The sequence below is a fragment of the Bombina bombina genome, chromosome 3 (genome assembly GCF_027579735.1).
Source record: "Bombina bombina isolate aBomBom1 chromosome 3, aBomBom1.pri, whole genome shotgun sequence".
NCBI classification, from domain to species: domain Eukaryota; kingdom Metazoa; phylum Chordata; class Amphibia; order Anura; family Bombinatoridae; genus Bombina; species Bombina bombina.
The window spans coordinates 676,612,714-676,637,759 of record NC_069501.1 but is presented as its reverse complement, the minus strand read 5'-3'; positions in this window follow the sequence as shown (position 1 = coordinate 676,637,759).

Here is a 25,046-nt window from a genome sequence, read left to right as displayed (position 1 = left end):
AAGGGGCGGTGTTGCACCAGCTTCCCTTGTGAGTTGCTGGTGCAATGCTGAATACGGAGAGTGTATTGCTCTCCATATTCAGCGAGGTCTGGCGGACCTGATCCGCACTGTCAGATCAGGTCTGCCAGACCTTGATAAATAGAGGCCATTGTATCCATTACCAGCAATTACAATAGAGTTTTGGGAAAAGATCCCCAAAGTTGATGGGGCTATCTCAACTCTTGCTAAACGTACCACTATTCCTATGGAAGATAGTACTTCTTTTAAAGATCCTTTAGATAGGAAACTTGAATCTTATCTAAGGAAAGCCTATTTATATTCAAGTCATCTTCTCAGGCCTGCAATTTCTTTGACTGATGTTGCAGCTGCATCAACTTTTTGTTTGGAAAATTTAGCGCAACAAGAATTGAATTCTGATTTGTCTAGCATTGTTCGCTTACTGCAACATGCTAATCATTTTATTTGTTATGCCATTTTTGATATCATCAAAATTGATGTTAGATCTATGTCTTTAGCTATTTTAGCTAGAAGAGCTTTGTTGCTTAAATCTTGGAATGCTGACATGACTTCAAAGTCCAGATTGCTATCTCTTTATTTCCAAGGTAATAAGTTATTTGGTTCTCAGTTTGATTTGATTATTTCAACTGTCACTGGGGGGGAAGGGAGTTTTTTTGCTTCAAGATAAAAGACCTAAGGGTAAATCTAAAGCTTCTAACCGTTTTCATTCCTTTCGACAAAATAAGGAACAAAAACCTAATCCTTCCCCCAAGGAATCTGTTTCCAATTGGAAACCTTCCTCAAATTGGAATAAATCCAAGCCATTTAAGAAACCAAAGCCAGCCCCTAAGTCCGCATGAAGGTGTGGCCCTCATTTCAGCTCAGCTGGTAGGGGACAGATTAAGATTTTCCAAGGATGTTTGGATACATTCTGTCCAAAATCAATGGATTCAGAGTATTGTCTCTCAGGGGTACCACATAGGATTCAGAGTAAGACCTCCTGTGAGAAGATTTTTTCTCTTACACATACCAGCAAATCCAGTAAAAGCTCAGGCTTTCCTGAAGTGTGTTTCAGACCTGGAGTTTTCAGGGGTAATCATGCCAGTTCCGTTTCAGGAACAGGGTCTGGGGTTTTATTCAAATCTATTCATTGTCCCAAAGAAGGAAAATTCATTCAGACCAGTTCTGGATCTGAAAATTTTTAATTGTTATGTAAGAGCACCAACTTTTGAAATGGTGACTATAAGGACTATTCTGCCTTTTGTTCAGCAAGGACATTATATGTCTACAATAGACTTGCAGGATGCATACCTTCATATTTCGATTCATCCAGATCATTATCAGTTTCTGAGATTCTCTTTTCTAGACAAGCATTACCAATTTGTTGCTCTTTCTTTTGGCCTAGTGACAGCTCCAAGAATCTTTTCAAAGGTTCTCTTGCCCTACTATTTGTAACCAGAGAGCGGGGTATTGCGGTGTTTCATTATTTGGATGATATCTTGGTACTAGCTCAGTCTTTACATTCTGCAAATCAACTAGTGTTGTTTCTTCAAAAACATGGTTGGAGGATCAATTTTCCAAATAGTTTCTTGATTCCTCAGACAAGGGTCACCTTTTTAGGCTTCCAGATAGATTCAGTGTCCATGACTCTGTCTGTAACAGACAAGAGACGTTTAAAATTGGCTGCAGCCTGTCAGAACCTTCAGTCTCAGTCATTCCCTTCAGTAGCTATGTGCATGGAAGTTTTAGGTCTCATAACTGCAGCATCGGACACAATCCCCTTTGCTCGTTTTCACATGGGACCTCTCCAGCTTTGTATGCTGACCCAATGGTGCAGGGATTATACAAAGATATCACAATTAATATCCTTAAATCCCAATGTTCAAATCTCTCTGACTTGTTGGTTAGATCACCATCGTTTAGTTCAAGGGGCTTCTTTTGTTCAGGCAAACTGGACTGTGATCACAACAGATGCAAGTCTTTCAGGTTGAAGAGCTGTTTGGGGACCACTGACAGCACAAGGGGTTTGGAAATCTCAAGAGGCAAGATTACCAATCAATATTTTGGAACGCCGTGCAATTTTCAGGGCTCTTCAGATTTGGCCTCTGTTGAAGAGAGAACCGTTCATTTGTTTTCAGACAGACAATATCACAACGGTGGCATATATCAATCATCAGGGTGGGACTCGCAGTCCCCAAGCTATGAAAGAAGTATCTCGGATACTTGCTTGGGCGTAATCCAGCTCCTGTCTAATTTCTGTGGTTTATATCCCATCCGGGGGAGTGGTCCCTCCATCCAGATGTGTTTTCTCAAATTGTTCAGATGTGGGGTGTTCCAGAAATAGATCTGATGGCCTCTCATCTAAACAAGAAACTTCTCAGGTACCTGTCCAGGTCCCCAGATCTTCAGGCGGAAGCAGTGGATGCGTTGACACTTCCTTGGTGTTATCAACCTGCTTATATTTTCCTGCCTCTAGTTCTTCTTCCAAGAGTGATCTCCAAAATCATCATGGAACAATCGTTTGTGTTTCTGGTGGCTCCAGCATGGCCTCATAGGTTTTGGTATGTGGATCTTGTTCGGATTTCCAGTTGCCTTTTTTTTTTTTTTAAATATCTTTATTAGTCTTAGCCATTGAAAAATAACAACACAGAAACATGATGAAATAACATATGTTCTACATAAGCACGGTCTCACAGGACCAGCAAGGTCTCGCAGGACCAATATAAATCAGTAATGCAGCAACACTAGTACAACATTAGCAATCCTATACAATTAATAATGTTTCTGGGCCCAACTCCAGTATGAAATACAAAAATTGGTTAATTTTCCACCCTATATACATAAAATAGGAGTAAAAAGAACAAAACAGAACAAAACAAAACAAGACAAGCAAAAAAAAAAAAAAAAGAGGGGAACATCGAAAAAAGGGGAGAGATCTCCTCCGCCAAGAACCCAAGAGAACTACCCTGAATCTATAGTATCGAGTCTCGGACAAAATTATTCTACCGCAATCCTACTTCTGATCCAGGAGTCTGGAAATACCCCATCTAGAACCAGTTCTGCGAAGCTTATTGATGCCAAGAAGGGTCTCAATATCTGTCTCTGAACGCCACTAGAATATGTCTTAATAACCGGGGCCCAGCCCACCAGAAACTCTTTAATTTTTCTCTCAGATGCAAACTGTAAATGAAAGGATTGAAAAATAATCTGGGCTTGGATGTCCCTTAAGACTTGTGTAAGACTAGGAGGGCTCTTCATTATCAATTTTTTAAAAATATTGTACCTAACTGCTAGTATAATTGTGTTCAGGATACGCATCCTTTCCCCTCCTCTTCTTTCCGGGAGGAGCAAGACTATATCTTCAAACGAGAAGATGATAGCACCTGAGAAGACCCTATTATACCAGAACTGAATCTTCAACCATAGTTGAGATATCTTGGGACAAGTCCATAACATGTGGCACAGATCCGCCCGGATGTACGCGCAGTGTTCACATTGAAAATTTTTATTAGGGAAATATTTGGCCAGAGAGGCCGGAGAAAAATAGGCATTATTTAATAGTTTTAAATGCGATTCTTTCAAGCTAGTAGGCAACGGGAGTTTCGCCACTGTTACAAGAATATTACTTAACTTCTCAAAATCTATAGGGCTGAAATGTGGAAGCCAAAAATTGATCAGTTTATCTTCCTCCAACATACCTTGCTTAGTCAGCATAATGTCATAGATTAGCGAGATTGATGCATCCCCAAGGATGAATTTTCTGATACAAGTCATGATCTCAGACCAATCACTTCTTCGGCCTGCCTGCCATTTCTGAGCATTTACAAAATGTCGAACCTAAAAGTACGCAAACCAATGCAGCCTAGAGAGAGAGAACTGTTTCCTAATTGTTTCCCAAGGAAGCATCTGTAAATCAACATCAACTAATTGATGAGCATATTCTAACCCCTTAACCTGCCACTCGTGGAAACATTTCTGGTCCACGCCGGGCGGGAACTGAGGATTCCCCCTAATAGGTAGGAATTCGGAGAAGGATGAGTCAATTCCAAGCAATTTACATAGCCTAGACCAAGCTGTAATTACATTCCTGAAAGAGATCAGCAAAGAAACCTCCAACGGGAGTGACTGAGGAGCACAGTGGATAAGGGCTTTCAGGGACCAGGGTGCAACAAAATAAGATTCAAGAACAATGGTAGTAACCAACTCAGCCCTGGAGATCCAATCGAAGGCAATCTTTCCCAATGTAGCATAATTATATAGCCTGATATTGGGCAGCGCCAATCCTGCACTCGTATATTTTTGTGCAAGCCTGTTAAGAGAAAGACGAGGCTTTTTAGATTTCCATAAAAACTTTGAAAACCCGGATGCCAGTTTCTTCAAGTCCTTATTTAAGATCAAAAGAGGTAAATTTTGCAGATAGTAAAGAATTTTTGGAAAAATTATTGTTTTGATCAATGTAACTGAAGCTGTCAGAGATAGAGGAAATGCTGCCCAATTCTTAAGATCCTCTTGGATTTTCTGGAAAAGCCAGCCAAAATTGGCCTGATACCATAGTTTCGGATTCCTATTAATCTCTAAACCAAGATAACGAACAGCATCTACCTTATGAAAGATCATATCAGGTTGTTTGGTACAGTGCGCCCCCAGCCACATCAGTTCACTCTTCTCCATATTGATCTTGTATCCTGCAAATGTACTAAATTGATTTATTACATTGATCACCTTAGGAATAGAATCCTCTGGCTTATACAGAAAGAGTAAGATGTCATCCGCATAAAGAAGTATTTTCAAATTCTGGCCTCCTAATGGAATCCCAGGGAGAACTTCACAAAGTTTAATAGCCAGGGGTTCCAGAACAATATTGAACAGCAAGGGCGAAAGTGGACAACCCTGCCTTGTTCCTCTTTGCAAAACAATCTCAGGAGAGGTCATACCATTGACTAATAAATATGAGATCGGCTTTTGATATATCATCTGAACAAAATTAAGAAAATTACCGGAAAAGCCAAATTTATAGAGAGATGAGAACATATGTTTCCACAAGATGCAGTCAAAAGCTTTGACTGCATCTAAAGTGAGAACCGCTGTGTTCTTTAAATCCATCCTATCCCTACACTGTTCTGAGTTCCAAATAAAATCGACTAAAGTTGTTAGTTTCCTTATATGCTTCGAGGAGAACCGGGATTGGCATAAAGCCCACCTGGTCCATATGTATAAGTTTCTCCATACCTAAAACCAATCTATGTGATAAAATGGACGCAAGAATTTTGCAATCAGCGTTGAGAACTGAGATAGGCCTATATGAGGCCGGATCCTCTGGCTTTTTGCCTTTTTTTAGAATCAAGGAGATATTGGCAGCCGAAAATACAGTAGAAGGTAAGTTCCCTGATATAAAGTAGCTATTATAAAGCTTTTCTAATATGGGAATAAGCAGATCAGATAAACTTTTATAGAATTCTATAGGTAGTCCGTCCGGACCAGCTGCCTTATTCATTTTAGCCCGTGAAATCGCACTACTGATTTCCTCGGCTGAAATGGGAGCATTCAACATTTCCAAATCTTCTACTTGAATTTTGGGTACCGAAATCATGGACCAGAAATGTATTTCATTGTCTTGATTAAAGTCACCTTCCGCATATAATCGTTTATAAAAATCAAGAAAGATTCCTGCGATTTCTTCCGTATCAGAGGTAGATCTATCTAGATACCGTATCACTGGGATAACATTTTTGTTTTTCTTAGCTTTGACCCATCTCGCAAGGCTTTTAACTGAACTGGATTATTATATAGATAAAATGAAACAACAGGAGGACCCAATGTTACTAAAAAATGAATTTATATAGCAATTATGGTGAATATCTTGTTAACGCATACAAAATATGTTAGCATATACACAATTACATAAGATGTCGGCATCAAAAATAGTAAAACATACTGATCAAATTAAAAAACAGGAAAAAATGGCCGATATATAGGGGATACAAATATAAAATTTATAAAAATTCACTGAGTATACAGTAAAAATATCTATGAATAAACTTGATAATGGTTCTTAACACAGAAAACTTAACTCTGCTATATGTTACCAGTATTCTGATGAAACAGTGGGATGTTTAAACACAGTATTAGGTGGAGGCGTCTGATCTGTTCAGCCGTTAGGAGTAACTGTGAATGATAGATCGTGAGGTGTGACGTCACATCACCTGACTATTGTATTTCCTCCAATCCCTGTAGTAGGCTTGGACACAGCGTATTTGAAAATGTATCCAATTTTTTAATTTCTATAGTTATATCAAAGTGTAGTTGATTGTGGGATAGATAGTAGCAATACTTGCAAATGTCCAGTGTCCAATAATGTGTCCAGATTTTTTAGCAGGTTTGTTTTATCAGCAGCTCTGGATCCTGTGAAATGTTGATCCGTTTTGTTTTATATCCGTTCTGGAACGTGAAACTTGTCTTTTTGAAGAAGCACTTAGTTGTTATCCACACTGTTTGTATTGAATAGGGCTAAAATGGGAGCAAAAGAGAAATGAAGGGGCACACAGGGATTATTCATACATCGATCTCAGTGTTAAATCAAGGAGATGGAAATGAACCTGTTTTGTGTGCCAATAGAACAATTCAGCAATTAGATAGCCTTAGTGGATAATTTGTTACAAACAGGAATTATTCATATGTCTTCTCTCTATATTTATCATAGAGATAGAGATGAAGCTGTGAATTGTAACACTATCAATAGCAAATTCTCAAATGACAGGAGTAAGCAAATCTACGCGTTTCGGCAGTGTTAGCTGCCTTTATCAAGATGCTTACTACATGAAGTTACTGCCTTTTTATAGGGAGTGTGTAATTAATGACAGGTGTTGTTAAAGGATAATCTAAATTAACCCTTCAATGTTTTTAAGTTAAATGCCTTGAGGTTAAATACATAGATAAAATAAGGTGCGTTGAGGGGGGCGGAGCCAAGCCACGCTGGTAGATGGCTGTGTTGTAGGAGAGCTCCTCAAGCCAAACAAAGTATATTCAAAGTACATAAACACTCCTTATTTATCTATTATCTACTGCAAATGGGAGTACTGAAGTAAAAACCTAATAATACAATCCTAACGGGTGGAGCGAGGACCGTAACAAACCTGCTTGAATTCAGCGTCTAACAGCAATCACAGAGGCGCCATTAACATCCGCGCTGGGACAGAGACAGAAAGCCAGTGTCAGCGGGGCTGAACCTACAGCTCACCTCCTTCTGCTTACAACTGAGGAGTAGAGAGTGGACAGTCGCGGCGGGCGAGCGGCTTGACCCTGAGACGTAATCCTCATCTGACAGCAAACAGGGTAAGCCAGCCGCTCACACACTACACCGCAACGAAGGGGGACAGCGGGGCATAAGTGCGCAACACATCAATTTGCAGCACAAGAAGACAGCACAGTGTGGACTGATGGCTCACTTTATATAATTGCCAACATAAGCCCTGGGACTAGATCAGTACCGGCTGAGCTGTCATCCACACATGAACACTTATAAAGTAAAAAAATACAGTAACTGCATGAAAAACTTAGTTTATCATTGAGGAGAGTGGTGACAGTGAAAGTATAACGATACAAGCTGGCATCTCACATCATCCACTATTGCACATATGGAGTACTTTAAACAAAGGCACATTTGTTATTACTAGAATCAGCTTACAAATCAAGGCTGTTACTGAACAACTAGCGACCTGATATTTGCTAACCCTCAAAGATCTGCAGCTGCCATCTTAAGTTGTTTTGGGAACTTTATTATTTGCAGAATCTAAAACCCCTTCTCACAACAGATATATAGAAGTCAATATAAAAAATACAATTCTGGCTTATTTAATCAATCAAAATAGGGACTGCAACATTGAATAACCAGATTTATCTCACTAAGCAACTATTCCCTAACTTCCACACTAAGAAGGGAATGCACATTATACAGGGCCAATCCTCTTAACTCATTACCTATAAAATAGGAAGAGACCCTGAGGGATGCCTTGTAAAAAGCAACAAAAAGCTGAAAAAAATATTCCAGCAGGCACGCTAAATAAATACTTAAAACAAGTTGATCCATCTACTACATCTCCAACTGAAACCATCATGGAGACAGTCCCCAAAGCTAACACACAGCAACAGCAGGGTATGGAGATACAAGTGCAACACGCAATCACAAAGGCTGATCTTAGACATTTATCCTCCAAAGAGGACATTAAGGAGGCAGTGCAGGAGATGCGAAATCTCTTTACTGAACTAAGGAAAGATATCTCAGCCTTAGATAACAGACTAACTCAGGTGGAAACTAAACAGCTCGAACATACAGCCTCAGTCACTTCGATGAACACAGATATTCAGAACAACACGGAGGCAATACAACAACTCATCGACAAAATTGAAGACCTAGACAACAGAGGTCGACATAATAACTTACGTTTTAGAGGGATATCAGAGACTATCCATCCCCCTGCTATAAATGGTTACCTTCAAAGTTTATTCCGTACTCTAAAAGACTCTCCAACTTCTCCAGACATCATTCTGGAGCGTGCCCATCGGGCACTGCGGTCCAAACCCCCACCCAAAGCTCCCCCTAGAGACATCATTGTCCGTTTTCTAAATTACAGAGACAAAGAAGAGATTCTCAAGTGTGCACGCCTTAAACATCCAATCCATCATGCTGGCGAAGAATGGCAAATTTTCTCTGACTTGTCACCAATGACCCTTCAGAAAAGAAGGGAACTAGGTCACATTACTGCCAAATTACGAGCCCACAAAATCCAATACCATTGGGGCTTCCCAGTTTCCCTAGTGGCCTCATACCAGAATAAATTTCTCACATTCCACCCTGGCTCAGACGAACAGGCCTTCCTCTCTGGACTGTCCATTGATACTGATTGACCACAACGGGGATCGACCCAGGAATAGGCATCCCCACTCACATGAAATTGAGGACACCGGCTGGTGACTACATAACATATAGGTTTTCTTGGTTATTCTCTCTCGATAGCTGACCTCCTTTTGGGGACCTCCTGAACTGTATCCTTTTTCTTATAACTGGAGTCGAGCCTAGGTTATTAGGACTATTATTTGTTTATTGCGACACTGACCTCCAGTGACCCAAAATGTCAGGAGGGAAGGACTCTTACAGGACTGAGAGACTTGGCTAACTAAGCAGAAAGTCTAGTTTAAAAGGGACAAAATTTAAGGGCAAATGCCATATTATCTATCTGCAGCTAGCATGATACTTATACTAAAAGTTTAAAGTGTTAATTTTAATGTTAATAGAATTAGACAGTTATCATTTATGATGTTTCTAATAGCAGATGTGTTCATCTCCCTCTTATTGTTATACACTGCCAAAATGTAATATGAATCTTCCTAACCTGATGATGAGTCCCCTATATCAACATAAACATTGGTTTTTCAGAGGTCCCACTACTGGAATTTTTAATAGTTTCCAAGTAGGGGTCTGTAGTCTACATGCCTGCTTGGACATGATTCTAACTAATGCATATTTTCTCTTATACTTTTATACCAATGACCTTTACCCTTTCCCCTTTCACCTACCTCCCTCCTTCACAGATTCTGGTTACCCCGAAAGGATAAACATATTATGCTCCCTAGATAATATAAATCACTGTTATTTGGAGTCCAAAATCCATTTTTCTTTTTTTTTGTATTGGCTTGAGGGTTACTACCCTGTTTGAAAAACTTTCTTAGATCATTTGTTGCATTATTTGAGTGTTTGCATAGTTTGTATAAGAAAGTTTACTTTTACCTTACCTTGTACACTACCTGGGCTGCAGGTATACACCGGGCCTAAAAACTTCTTTCTCGATTTCTTATTCCCCCTTCCTTTCTTCTTATTCTATTTTTTTTTTTCTCTTCCAGGATGAACCGGAGACGGAGCAAATTCGGCTCGCATAGCTTAACGCTAACTACAATTAACGCTAAAGGCCTAAATAATCCAGGTAAATGGTCCATAGCCTTTAGGGCTTTGTAAACTCTGTATAGTCATGTGTTGTTTCTTCAAGAGACACATTTCCGTAAGGGAAAAGAACCGAAATGGTTCAATCCACAGTATCCCACAGCACTATTCGCCTCGGGACAATCCAAGAGGGGAGGTGTAGGTATCTTAATCCATCATTCACTACCCCTGAAAATTTCACACATAGAAAGAGACCGGAAGGGAGATATTTGATTGTAATGGGATCGTTGTACGAGCACCCAATAACATTGGCTACTTTGTACAGCCCAAATACTGAACAACATGTTTTCATGTCTAAAATATCTAAACTTCTGCTGGATCACGCGAAGGGCCCGGTCTTCCTATCCGGCGACTTTAACTTAACCATGGACACCCTATTAGACACTTCAAATGGCACAACCAGCACCCCCTCCAAAGTACTGAAGCCTGTCAAAAATACAATTTTAAACTTACAACTCCACGACATATGGCGCACACTGTACCCAACACATAAAGATTATACATATTATTCTCCACCACACAATAAATATTCTCGTATAGACTATTTCTATACAGACTCCAGTGGTCTGGACATGGTTGTTGATTGCTCAATTGGCTCTATAACCTGGTCGGACCATGCACCAGTGACGTGTCAGGTCCAGTGGCCTGATCTCCCCCCCACAACTTACATATGGCGATTAGATGACTATCTACTGAATGATCCTATTATCAAACTTGACATCCAAAAGTCCCTAGAAGAATATATATCACATAATAATCCTATGCATACTTCACTCATAAACGTATGGGAAGCACACAAATGCGTCATACGAGGAGACTTTTTGAAACATAAAGCAAGACTCATTAGATTGCACAGACTAAAACAGGCAGAATTGCTCCACACCATTTCACAATTAGAGGGGAAACACAAAGGAGACCTATTTGATACCGACACCAAAAATGCCCTAGATAAAGCCAGAACGGCCCTAAAAACACTTTTATTAGAGGCCTATCACCGCAAAACCCTGAATACAAAACAACAATACTATGAAGGTGGTAACAAGCCCGGGAAGCTATTGGCTAGAGCAGTGCGTAGAAGACAACTAAAATCACATATTCATTTTATACAAAACTCTGATGGCTCGGTGACTAAAGGCAGCAAACAAATAGCTAACTCTTTCCAATCTTATTATAAGGCATTATATACACTGTGTGCAGAATTATTAGGCAAATGAGTATTTTGACCACATCATCCTCTTTATGCATGTTGTCTTACTCCAAGCTGTATAGGCTCGAAAGCTTACTACCAATTAAGCATATTAGGTGATGTGCATCTCTGTAATGAAAAGGGGTGTGGTCTAATGACATCAACACCCTATATAAGGTGTGCATAATTATTAGGCAACTTCTTTTCCTTTGGCAAAATGGGTCAAAAGAAGGACTTGCCAGGCTCAGAAAAGTCAAAAATAGTGAGATATCTTGCAGAGGGATGCAGCACTCTTAAAATCGCAAAGCTTCTGAAGCGTGATCATCGAACAATCAAGCGTTTAATTCAAAATAGTCAACAGGGTCGCAAGAAGCGTGTGGAAAAACCAAGGCGCAAAATAACTGCCCATGAACTGAGAAAAGTCAAGCGTGCAGCTGCCAAGATGCCACTTGCCACCAGTTTGGCCATATTTCAGAGCTGCAACATCACTGGAGTGCCCAAAAGCACAAGGTGTGCAATACTCAGAGACATGGCCAAGGTAAGAAAGGCTGAAAGACGACCACCACTGAACAAGACACACAAGCTGAAACGTCAAGACTGGGCCAAGAAATATCTCAAGATTGATTTTTCTAAGGTTTTATGGACTGATGAAATGAGAGTGAGTCTTGATGGGCCAGATGGATGGGCCCGTGGCTGGATTGGTAAAGGGCAGAGAGCTCCAGTCCGACTCAGACACCAGCAAGGTGGAGGTGGAGTACTGGTTTGAGCTGGTATCATCAAAGATGAGCTTGTGGGGCCTTTTCCGGTTGAGGATGGAGTCAAGCTCAACTCCCAGTCCTACTGCCAGTTTCTAGAAGACACCTTCTTCAAGCAGTGGTACAGGAAGAAGTCCGCATCCTTCAAGAAAAACAGGATTTTCATGCAGGACAATGCTCCATCACACGCGTCCAAGTACTCCACAGCGTGGCTGGCACGAAAGGGTATAAAAGAAGAAAATCTAATGACATGGCCTCCTTGTTCACCTGATCTGAACCCCATTGAGAACCTGTAGTCCATCATCAAATGTGAGATTTACAAGGAGGGAAAACAGTACACCTCTCTGAACAGTGTCTGGGAGGCTGTGGTTGCTGCTGCACGCAATGTTGATGGTGAACAGATCAAAACACTGACAGAATCCATGGATGGCAGGCTTTTGAGTGTCCTTGCAAAGAAAGGTGGCTATATTGGTCACTGATTTGTTTTTGTTTTGTTTTTGAATGTCAGAAATGTATATTTGTGAATGTTGAGATGTTATATTGGTTTCACTGGTAAAAATAAATAATTGAAATGGGTATATATTTGTTTTTTGTTAAGTTGCCTAATAATTATGCACAGTAATAGTCACCTGCACACACAGATATCCCCCTAAAATAGCTATAACTAAAAACAAACTAAAAACTACTTCCAAAACTATTCAGCTTTGATATTAATGAGTTTTTTTTTGGGTTCATTGAGAACATGGTTGTTGTTCAATAATAAAATTAATCCTCAAAAATACAACTTGCCTAATAATTCTGCACTCCCTGTAATATAAGCCAGTCAGCAGACCCAACAGCCCCTCACGATAACGTACCGGACAGAGCTCTTCTGATAGATCAGTACCTGGCCACGCTGGCTTTGCCACGGCTGGATGCTGAACAAAGAAACTATTTAGATTCTCATATCTCTGCAGACGAGCTTCTACAGGGCATCAAAGATATCCCTAGTGGAAAGAGTCCAGGCCCAGATGGGCTTTCCACTATTAAATTTGGATATCAAAATTCTTGCCAAAATCTTAGCAAATCGGCTTAATAAATTTCTCGCAAATCTTGTCTCCTCTGACCAGGTGGGTTTTGTGCCTGGCAGGGAGGCACGTGATAACACCACAAAGGTGATCCAGATAATAAATTTTGCACAAACGGAAAGGGTGCCTTTGGCACTATTTTCGACGGACGCAGAGAAGGCCTTCAACCGGGTCGATTGGCTCTTCCTGCGTCAGGTCATGAGGACTATGAATTTTGGGGACTCCTTTTTAGACATGGTCTTTGCCCTTTACTCAGCCCCTAACGCCCGGATCAGAATTAACGGAACTTTATCAGACACCTTCACTATAACTAACGGGACCCGACAGGGATGCCCACTATCCCCTCTACTTTTTGCACTCTCAATTGAAGCATTAGCGCAAAGGGTACGCCTTAATCCTAACATTAAAGGAATCCGCATTGGTAATACAGAGCACAAACAGGCGTTATACGCTGATGACGTTCTGTATACCCTTACTAGTATAGATACATCAATCCCAGAACTACTTTCGGAATTGGAGGTGTATGGAAATCTCTCTAACTTCCACCTAAATCTTTCAAAATCCGAACTCCTCAACATCAACTCCCCTCCCGAACATACCCAGTTCCTAGCACAACACCACAGTGTTCATCTAGCTGCTACCAAATTGAAATACTTAGGCATTTATCTATCGGCGAATGTATCAGATCTCTATAAAAATAATTATCTAACTATTAAGAAGGAGATATCTGATGACCTATCTTCCTGGAAAAATAAATCATTGTCTTGGCTGGGAAAAATAGGCCTCATTAAAATGAACATTTTACCACGCATACTTTATGTTATGCAAACTACCCCCATACACCTACCGGCGGACTTCCTCCCTACACTTCAAAAAATATTAGAACAGTTTATCTGGTCAGGAGCGCGGCCCAGGGTTCCTAAAAAGACACTCTACCTCCCCAGAGATAGGGGGGGATTGGGATTTCCTGATTTAACATTATATAGAAGGCCATCCTTTTACAGAGACTAACCGAGTGGGCGCACAATTCTTCGCAAAAACAGTGGGTTAGGATTGATGGGCAGATTCTTAATTCCAATAATGTAGCTTCCCTGACTTGGACCCCTGTGACTAAGCGCCCCAAAAAACTGCAAAAATACCACTTAATAACGGAAACTCTCATGGAATGGGACAGACTGATTTCCACCAGCACACACATATCAAAACTCACCTCTCCATTAATTCCAATTTTGGAGAACCCCGATTTACCCTACTAAGAACTGAGTAGAAACAGAGATAAACCATATAAATTGAGAGTAGGTGCCCTAAATTTTGCATTGACTAATGGCAGACTTAGACCACAGCACGAATTGACAGAACAATCAGGTTACATCTTCTCATCATGGTTGAGATATCACCAGTTATCCCATTACCTGTCACATCATAAAAATAAATCTGATTTTCTCAGAGAACTCACCCCGTTTGAAACCCTATGCACAGACATGACCCCACCAAAAAGATTAATATCAAAAGTATATAAACTACTACTTATTACACCTGACCTACAATTGCCGACATATACCATTGCATGGAATAAAGACCTTAATAATGAAATAGGAGAAGAGGAATGGCTTAAGTCATTCAGAATGATTAAACATTCTTCAGTCTCGGCGGTAGTTCAGGAAATACAACTTAAGCTACAGATGAGATGGTACTACACACCTTTCAGATTACACCGTTTTTTTCCAACAGCCTCAGCGGCATGTTGGAGGGGATGCGGGGAGTTGGGAACACTCTCTCACATCTGGTGGTCCTGCCCTAAATTGACGAATTACTGGTCGACAGTCATAGAAGAGATGTCTAACATATTAAAAGTACATATATCAAATTCCCTTGAAACCATTCTGTTTCTGCATCTACCTGAATCTATTGGTAGGCAGGGGCGGGCCCTTCTCCTGATAATGTTGACGGGAGCAAAAAGACTGATCCCTAGACTTTGGAAGTCAAAGGAGGTGCCCACTCTTGCTGAGTGGAACGCCGCCGTAAATGATTTATTAACTTTGGAAAAGTTGCACTATTTTCAGAGCAACCAAATGGATACATACAAATCTATGCTTACTACGTGGAACTCACCTCATCTTGGTTGAGTTAGTTTCTGATCACCGAGCGTGAAAATTAATTTACCACTGAATTTGGCTGGTTTCACCCTAGAATTTTTTTATTTTTTTTTCTCTCTTTTCTCTTTCCTCCTTCTCATTCTATCTTTTTCATGGCCTGGTGTGTGCAGGTCGCCTTAATTGGAACTTTCTGTTTATAAAGGTATTAATATTTCTATTTGTTGATCATTACTATTAAAAATGTCAAGCTTTAATTTCTACCGTAAAAGGACAATATTCTCTGAAATTATGTAATACATTGAAGTGTATGTTTTTTGCTCTATATTTTGTCCATGTTCCATGTTTAAATAACCTTAAATAAAGCTTGTTTGAAAAAAATAAATAAAAAAAATAAGGTGCGTTGAATGAGTGTTTAAATTTTTAAAAATATTCCATCTAATTTGACCCATTGGGTATTTTTAAAGTGAATGCCATTGAAGTTAAATACATAAATAAAACATAATATAATAAATTGATGTTTAAATTTAAAAAACATTCCATTGTTTCATATTCAATGTCATGTAAACTTTATAGGAGAATGTGAAGATAAGCATGAAGTTATGGTTACCTATATCTCAGAATTGCACTGAAAAAATTAACAATTTTGATTTTACCTGACAATCAATATATGAAAAAGATTTATATATATGGATATACATTGCTCCATCAGTTGTTTTCATTCTATTATAATAATCTTGCAAAGTTGCAATATCAGAACATAAAACCACAAAAACCATACTTTACAAACATTTCACTGAAATACACCATGGAGACCTTAAATGTTTTCAATGTTGGGGAATGAAAAAAATTAGACCTAATAATAGAGGGGGAAATATAGAAAAGGTACTCCTAAAAAAAGAAGCAGAACTTATATTTGAATATAAAACAGTGCATCCATTGGGACTTAATAGTTCCTTTGACCTCAATTCTATTCTATAACTAGTTACTAGATTTAACAAAATGGTTAAATATACACTTTAACTACATCTGCTATATAAAAGACTATCCCGTTAACATCTGAATTAATACACTATCCAAATAAACATAAATGAGACCGTACAATAGCTTTCTTTTAAGCTATATATACACATCACATAATTACTTTATATTATATCTCCCCCTCACTCTTTAGTATATAAGTAGTTGATTTTTTATACACGTTGAGTGTTTACCACAACTAGAGAACAACCTGATATTGCAACTTTGCAAGATTATTATGATAGAAGGAAAACAACTGATGGAGCAATGTATATCCATATATATAAATCTTTTTCATATATTGATTGTCAGGTAAAATCAAAATTGTTAATATTTTCAGTGCAATTCTGAGATATAGGTAACCATAACTTCATGCTTATCTTCACATTCTCCTATAAAGTTTACATGACATTGAATATGAAACGATGGAATGTTTCTTAAATTTAAACATCAATTTATTACATTATGTTTTATTTATGTATTTAACTTCAATGGCATTCACTTTAAAAATACCCAATGGGTCAAATTAGATGTAATATTTTTTAAAAATTTAAACACTCATTCAATGCACCTTATTTTATCTATGTATTTAACCTCAAGGCATTTACCTTAAAAACATTGAAGGGTTAATTTAGATTATCCTTTAACAACACCTGTCATTAATTACACACTCCCTATAAAAAGGCAGTAACTTCATGTAGTAAGCATCTTGATAAAGGCAGCTAACACTGCCGAAACGCGTAGATTTGCTTACTCCTGTCATTTAAGAATTTACTATTGATAGTGTTACGATTCACAGCTTCATCTCTATCTCTATGATAAATATAGAGAGAAGACATATGAATAATTCCTGTGTGTAACAAATTATCCACTAAGGCTATCTAATTGCTGAATTGTTCTATTGGCACAAAACACAGGTTCATTTCCATCTCCTTGATTTAACACTGAGATCGATGTATGAATAATCCCTGTGTGCCCCTTTGTTTCTATTTTGCTCCCATTATAGCCCTATTCAATACAAACAGTGTGGATAACAACTAAGTGCTTAGGAGATTCTTCAAAAAGACAAGTTTCATGTTCCAGAACGGATATAAAACAAAACGGATCAACATTTCACAGGATCCAGAGCTGCTGATAAAACAAACCTGCTAAAAAATCTGGACACATTATTGGACACTGGACATTTGCAAGTATTGCTACTAACTATTCCACAATCAACTACACTTTGATATAACTATAGAAATTAAAAAATTGGATACATTTTCAAATACGCTGTGTCCAAGCCTACTACAGGGATTGGAGGAAATACAATAGTCAGGTGACGTGACGTCACACCTCACGATCTATCATTCACAGTTACTCCTAACGGCTGAACAGATCAGACGCCTCCACCTAATACTGTGTTTAAACATCCCACTGTTTAATCAGAATACTGGTAACATATAGCAGAGTTAAGTTTTCTGTGTTAAGAACCATTATCAAGTTTATTCATAGATATTTTTACTGTATACTCAGTGAATTTTTATAAATGTTATATTTGTATCCCCTATATATCGGCCGTTTTTTCCTGTTTTTTTAATTTGATCAGTATGTTTTACTATTTTTGATGCCGGCATCTTATGTAATTGTGTATATGCTAACATATTTTGTATGCGTTAACAAGATATTCACCAAAATTGCTATATAAATTCATTTTTCAGTAACATTGGGTCCTCCTGTTGTATTATTTTATCTATATAATAATCTGGTTGGCTCTATTTTGTTGGAGCGCTTATTCCACACCATTCTCACTTCTTTGTCTAACAGTCTGAAATTGGAGATTTATCAGACCACACTAGGGATTTAAGCACAAAAACCTTTTTTTGACTAGCACTCACACCACCCTTCTTTTGTTTGTTTTAACTTAACTGCCATAGATGCCCTTAAATCGTAAATTAGTTTTTAGCTCTTCTTCCTGGTGTTTACGTAACAGCATGGCATTTCTCTCTTTCTTAGCACTAACATATGTATTCCAGTTAGCCCTGGAGCGCAAACTACAATAATGCCTGAAGGCATTTCTTACCTGATTGGTTAATTGGACATCTCTGGCACAGATTTTCTTATTCCTAGCAGAGAGAAATCCCTTTATTTCACCCTGTAATACAGCTTTTCCCGTTTCCCAAAAAGTTTGAATTTTATGAAGGTATGTCGAGTTGAGCCTGGCATATTCATTCCATTTTTCTTTTAGCCAAGACAAAAATCTAGGGTTATTGGATAAAAATTTGGGATAAAAGAATCTAAGGGTCTTACAACCAGTTCTATCTTGCGAGCTCAGCGAAACAGATATTATGGCATGATCAGAGATCAAGATCTCTCCGATTTCAGCTTCCAATTTGCCCCTTAATAGTGGAACTGAGATCAAAAACAAATCTATACGTGAAAACGTTCTGTGCGCTTTTGATTCGCAAGTAAAATTTTGTACATTCGGGTTCAACCCACGCCACACATCATGTACCTGTAGCTTCTGGCAAAATTTCCGAAAATATTTTGAACTTCTCTTATTCTCTGATAGGTTTCTAGAAGAAAACCTGTCCAGTTCTGGATAAAGGGTCATATTAAAGTCTCCAGCAATTATTAAATTCTCATTAGCATATGGGAGCAATTTGATTTTAATTTTGTCCCAAAACTCTAAATTAAATTTGTTAGGGCCATATAAATTGCAAAAGATAAATTTTATATTATTTATGTACATGTGTAAAATGATAAATCTAGCTTCTGGGTCTTTTTCGGCCTGCATAACCTTATAATCAAGGGTCTTGTTGATTAGGATCGCAACCCCACATTTCCTTCCCTTAACCGTGGAAGTTACCACCTCTCCAACCCACTTAATCCTGAGCTTCTTAGCTTCCTGTTCATTTAAATGGGTTTCCTGAAGGAAGGCAATATCTGGATTCTTCTTTGCTAGAAGTTTAATAATGAGTTTACGTTCAAGGGGAGAGGAGATTCCTCCCACATTCCAAGAGGTTATCTTAAGATCCATGGTTACTCTAGGCTATTTATTACTCAGAATCTATATGGAGGAGGAGAAGGGGAGGGAAAAAAAAACAAAAAAACAAATAAACTGAAAAGCTGGTGGGCACCCTTGCCTTTATAAGGTATAAAATAGACTTTTTTACTTATAACATTCCATATATCAATGTTATCAATATCAGAATTCCACTTCAATAAACACCTCCAGAATCTAACAAAAAATACTAATAATAAAAAAAAAAAAGAGCTGTACCCTGGACAAAGTTTTAGCCATACAAAGGGTGAGTGCTATCGATCTCATTTGTCCTTAAGGAAATCTTTTATTTCCCCCGCCTCCGAGAAGGTCAGACGGGATCCTCCGTACTCAACAATTATTTTAGCAGGATAGATCATTCGCGCCTGGATACCTTTATTAATAATTTGGGTACAGAGGGGAGCCATCGTCCGCCTTCTCTGCAAGGTTTCGATTGAAAAATCCTGAAATAATAGGACTTTACTATTGCCAAAAATTAGAGGGTACTTCAATTTTTTAAACAATCTCATTATTTCTATTTTATCCTGGAAGTTCAATACCTTGCATATAGACATTCTACTCCTTCCTTGAACTGACTCTGTAGTTTTTTTAGGACCAATTCTCTTTCAATCAGGATGGGTAACCTAGATTGTGGTACTCCCAGTCTCTGAGGTAATATCGTGGAAGTGAACTGCAACAAATCTTCAAACTCAACAGATTCTGGGAGACCCACAATTCTAATATTATTTCTTCTCGCCCTATCCTCAAATTCATCCAACCTCCCTGGCAAATTATTAATTTTAGAACCCTGCTGAGTGATTATGCTATCTTGGGTGTTGACCTGATCCTCCAGATCAGAGATTCTGCTTTCTGCTTCTAGCATTCTATTGGAGAATTGTCTTACTTCTGCCGACAATGTGGTAATCTCAGAAGAAATTACGCCCAACTCTTTTTTAATCAGATCAAATTGAGGTGAAAATAAGTCAGAAAGTTGAGTGATCAAGGCTTGAGTGTCCACAGGATTGGGCAATGTTCTAACATATTGTCAGTACTAGATTCAAGAGCCTTAGCTCTTTTATCTTTAACTTTACTCGGCATTCTGGGAGAAGAAGATTTCCCCTGTGATAAAAATTTATCCATATATTAGAAAATAGTAATACCAGTGAACCACACGTGCGTGAGAAAAAGTAAATACAAACAAAGCCGTCAAAAAGATAAGGGTGCAGTGAGAAACTAACCAACACAACCCCACCTAGTGAATAAGAGAGTATAAATTCAATTACGATACGTCTTCCTGACGTAAAAGTGGTGAGAAAGAGTATAAGGAGAAAAAAAAAAAGGAAGGGAAAACAAGTGAAGTGCTCTAGTGTGAACCTTCAGATCACGTGAATTAAACCAAAGAGAATAGAGGAATATCCAACATTCCAATATTTGTGTCGGTGCTTTTAAATATATACTTATTAAGAAAACAGAAAAGCCCCGCCAGAGAATGAAGAAAAATAGGAATAAAAAATTAACCGAGCGCCACTTGAGGCATAAGAAAAAGCAATCACTATTGTTTATTGTCACACCCTAGATTAATTCAATCTATGCACTTCAGCTAGAAAAGGGCTAATCTGTTCTTATTAGTCAGATCTATATCACAAGAGATAGTACAACCCTAGAAGAGGTGTTCAGGACTGTAAAAAATAATTCCCCCTACAGCTGAATTTGTTGCCAATAAACCTTCTGCTAATCGGGTATCATATGGACAGTGATTCAAAACAGTTCTTATATTAAGTCACCCTTCCATATGCACATATCAAAGTCAGAATTATGATTAATACAACAGAGGGGTAATTAGCTTCTAGCTGTAAGATATGTACACACCCCTGTAGTATACTTTAATCTAGAGGCATAACTGACCATATAATAAAAATAAACTGGGGGAGATACAGCCTGAGATAACAAAATTGACAGTCACATTAAACTAAATTAAGGAGAGTAATAATCCTTCATGCAATTATATGGATATACAATGCTGTATATTATCTGATTCGCCTAATACAGCAACACCACCTTTAACAAAAAAAAAAAACATTTACTAGGATTTATAACTAAAAATGGTTCTTCTTTGTCCTCCCTCGCTTTTCCAGTTTCTCCTTGCTAACCGTGTGATTCGTTACCACTAAAGCTAACTTAAGAGTAGGCATACAAAATTTGCTACAAATTTTTCCCTAGAGTAGCCAATACCAAGTCAAAGCAAAACAGAACCTCATCGGGAGGGTAACCTTGTTGCAAACCATCAGCTGGTCGTAGCAATACCATACGATACAGCAAAATAATTTATTAGTCCTGTATGGAGAAGAGGAGAGACTGCAGCTGCCTTCTAATCAAACACTGTAGCTCTAGGAGCCGATATTGTGGGGCAAAACGGCAGCGCTTAAGATTAATTTCTCTCAAACAGTCTTCCAATAGAGAACTGAGCCTCTCTTTGCTGTACTTCAGCCCCTTCTTACCACTATGAAGTCAAGCATATTGGAGCCACCTGTCCGTTGTACTCAGAACTGCCACTGCTGATATTTCACGAAAACAGCTCTTAATGAGAAAAAGTACCTTGAGTTTAGAGCAGGTCACCAGTCTCCAAATGCCTGTCGGGCGTCTGTTTCTACTGCCTTGCCGGAGCCTCCAGGCTTCCTAGTAGGTAGGGTAGGTTTTGCCTCACTTCCAACGCTCACCAGGGAGCGTCTGCGGATATAGCCAGAACCGGCACCAGAACTTGAGGCGTGCAGCTCCCTCTGAGTACTTAAGCTCAGAGCAACCGGGATGTCTCATCAGCAATATGCCTCAGCAGAGGCTTTGTATGTCCAGAGAGGAGCCGGGTCGATTTCACTGCTCACCAGGGAGCATCTGAATAAGAGGCAGAAGGTCCGGATCTGACTCCCGGTCTCTGTTGCAGGTAGCTCCCTTCAGGATACTTGCATACGCCAGGTAAGATAGCGAACTGGCCGAACAAGGTTTGCATCTGTCAGGGTCTTACTGTCCTTGCGGCTTACTCCATCACACTACGGATAGCCCTTTACCGTATAAACTTGAGGAGGTAATCTTTTCTTTTAACCCACAGGAACACACAACAAAAAAGGCAGCTGACGAACAGCTGCAATCCAAGGCTTGTCTTGAGACTTCAATCTCTCGTGCGGGACGTAGCCCAGCTGAGAGCCACACTCGATCCCTCGGCAGGCTTCCAAGGTAAGTGGCAGAGAGCGGGGAGCTGGTGGAACGGCGTCCTCTCACAGCACCGGCATGCAGGTAAGTTGCATGACTCCTCCCCCACCGGAAGTCCTGAGATCACCTTAGAATCAGTTACCCTCTGGGAGGTATTGCACAAATTCCAATCGGATGTCCAGTTGCCAACATTAAGGCCGGAGCTGCTGTCGCAAGGTCCGTTTTTCCATCAGGATCTCAAATCATTAAATTTGAAGGTATGGAAATTGATTGCTTAGTGCTTAGTCATAGCGGTTTCTCTGACTCAGTGATTAATACTATGTTACAAGCTTGTAAATCTGTTTCTAGAAAGATTTATTATCGAGTTTGGAAAATGTATATTTCATGGTGTTCTTCTCATCAATTCTCTTGGCATTCTTTCAGAATTCCTAGAATTTTACAGTTTCTTCAGGATGGTTTGGATAAAGGTTTATCTGCAAGTTCCTTGAAAGGACACATCTCTGCTCTTTCTGTTTTATTTCACAGAAAGATTGCTAAACTTCCTGATATTCTCTGTTTTGTACAGGCTTTGGTTCGTATGAAGCCTGTCATTAAATTAATCTCTCCTGCTTGGAGTCTTAATTTGGTTTTGAAGGATTTACAGGCTCCTCCTTTTGAGCCTATGAATTCTTTGGACATTAAATTACTTTCTTGTTCCTTTTGGCCATCTCTTCTGCTAGAAGAGTTGCTGAATTATCTGCTCTTTCTTGTGAATCTCCTTTTCTGATTTTTCATCAGGATAAGGCAGTTTTGTGAACTTCATTTAAATTCTTACCTAAGTTTAACATTAATAGAGAAAATTTTGTCTCTTCCTTGTGTCCTAATCCTAAGAATTCTTTAGAAAGATACTTACATTCTTTGGATGTGGTGAGAGCTTTGAAATATTATATTGAAGCTACTAAAGATTTCAGGAAAACTTCTAGTCTATTTGTTATATTTTCTGGTTCTAGGAAAGGTCAGAAGGCTTCTGTTGTTTCCTTGGCTTCATGGTTAAAGCTTTTGATTCTTCAAGCTTATTTGAAGTCGGGTCAAGCCCCACCTCAGAGAATTACAGCTCATTCTACTAGATCAGTCTCCACTTCATGGGCTTTTAAGAATGAAGCTTCAGTTGATCAGATTTGCAAAGCAGCAACTTGGTCTTCTTTGCATACATTTACTAAATTCTACTGTTTTGATGTATTTGCTTCTTTAGAAGCAGTTTTTGGTAGAAAAGTTTTTCATGCAGCTGTTTCAGTTTGATTCTTCTGCTGATGTTTTAAGTTTTTCTTTTCATTATGAGAATAAACTTATATTTTGGGTTGTGGATTAATTTTTCAGTGGAAAATGGCTGTTTTTATTTGTATCCCTCCCTCTCTAGTGACTCTTGTGTGGAGTTCCACATCTTGGGTGTTGGTATCCCATACGTCACTAGCTCATGGACTCTTGACAATTACATGAAAGAAAACATAATTTATCTAAGAACTTACCTGATAAATTCATTTCTTTCATATTGGCAAGAGTCCATGAGGCCCACCCTTTTTATGGTGGTTATGTTTTTTTGTATAAAGCACAATTATTTCCAAATTCCTTTGTTGATGCTTTTTACTCCTTTCTTTATCACCCCACTACTTGGCTATTCATTAAACTGAATTGTGGGTGTGGTGATGGGTGTATTTATAGGCATTTTGAGGTTTGGGAAACATTGCCCCTCCTGGTAGGATTGTATATCCCATACGTCACTAGCTCATGGACTCTTGCCAATATGAAAGAAATGAATTAATCAGGTAAGTTCTTACATAAATTATGTTTTTGCTATTGCATCTGATTTATAGCATAACTTTTTTATTATCACTAGAACAAAAGTTACTAGTAATTTTAGGTGATTGTTTCATTTGTTTGCATGCATTGCAAATATTGACATCTTCTAAATTCCATTTGAGAAGGAAGATGACAATTCTTATTGGGTTTATTATCCAACTTAGTGGAATTATTAGAAAGCTGAAATTTAAGATTCTGAACTTTCTAGAAAATTATATTGGGCCATCCCCTAAAAAATCCAGATAATCCGGAATCCCGAGTGAGGATTCCCCAATGTTTTTGTATAATTTCCCTTAGGTCTTTACTTTGTGTGTTGTGTTGAAATATCAGGCTATTTGCCAAATTGTTTTCATATTTTTTACTAGACGTTTCTTTATTTTTATATTTAAGCAATTCCTTCCTATCTAGTTTTAATATTTCATCAATTTTCTCATCTAACTGGGCCTCAGAGTAATTTGTTTCCACAAAAAGTTTTTTTTAGAATTTGAGATGCTTCTTGGAATGTATCTATAGCTTTACAATTTCTTCTAAGTCGAAGAAATTGCCCAATGGGTATATTGTTTAACCAATGTCTTTGGTGACAACTATCTGTGTCAATATAATTATTCACATCTATACTTTTAAAATATTTTTTAGTTTTTAAAATATTGTCTTCAATGTATATTTCCAAATCTAAAAATTAAATTTTAACCTTTATTTTTTAGATCTTTCATAAATTCACAGTTGTACCTCACTGCCTGACCATATCATAAATAGGTCATCTATATAGCGAAGATAGGACACCAGATATTGCACCCAGGATGATTCATATATGTATTTATTCTCCGAATCCACCATGTACAGATTGGCATAACTGGACGCAAATGCCCCAC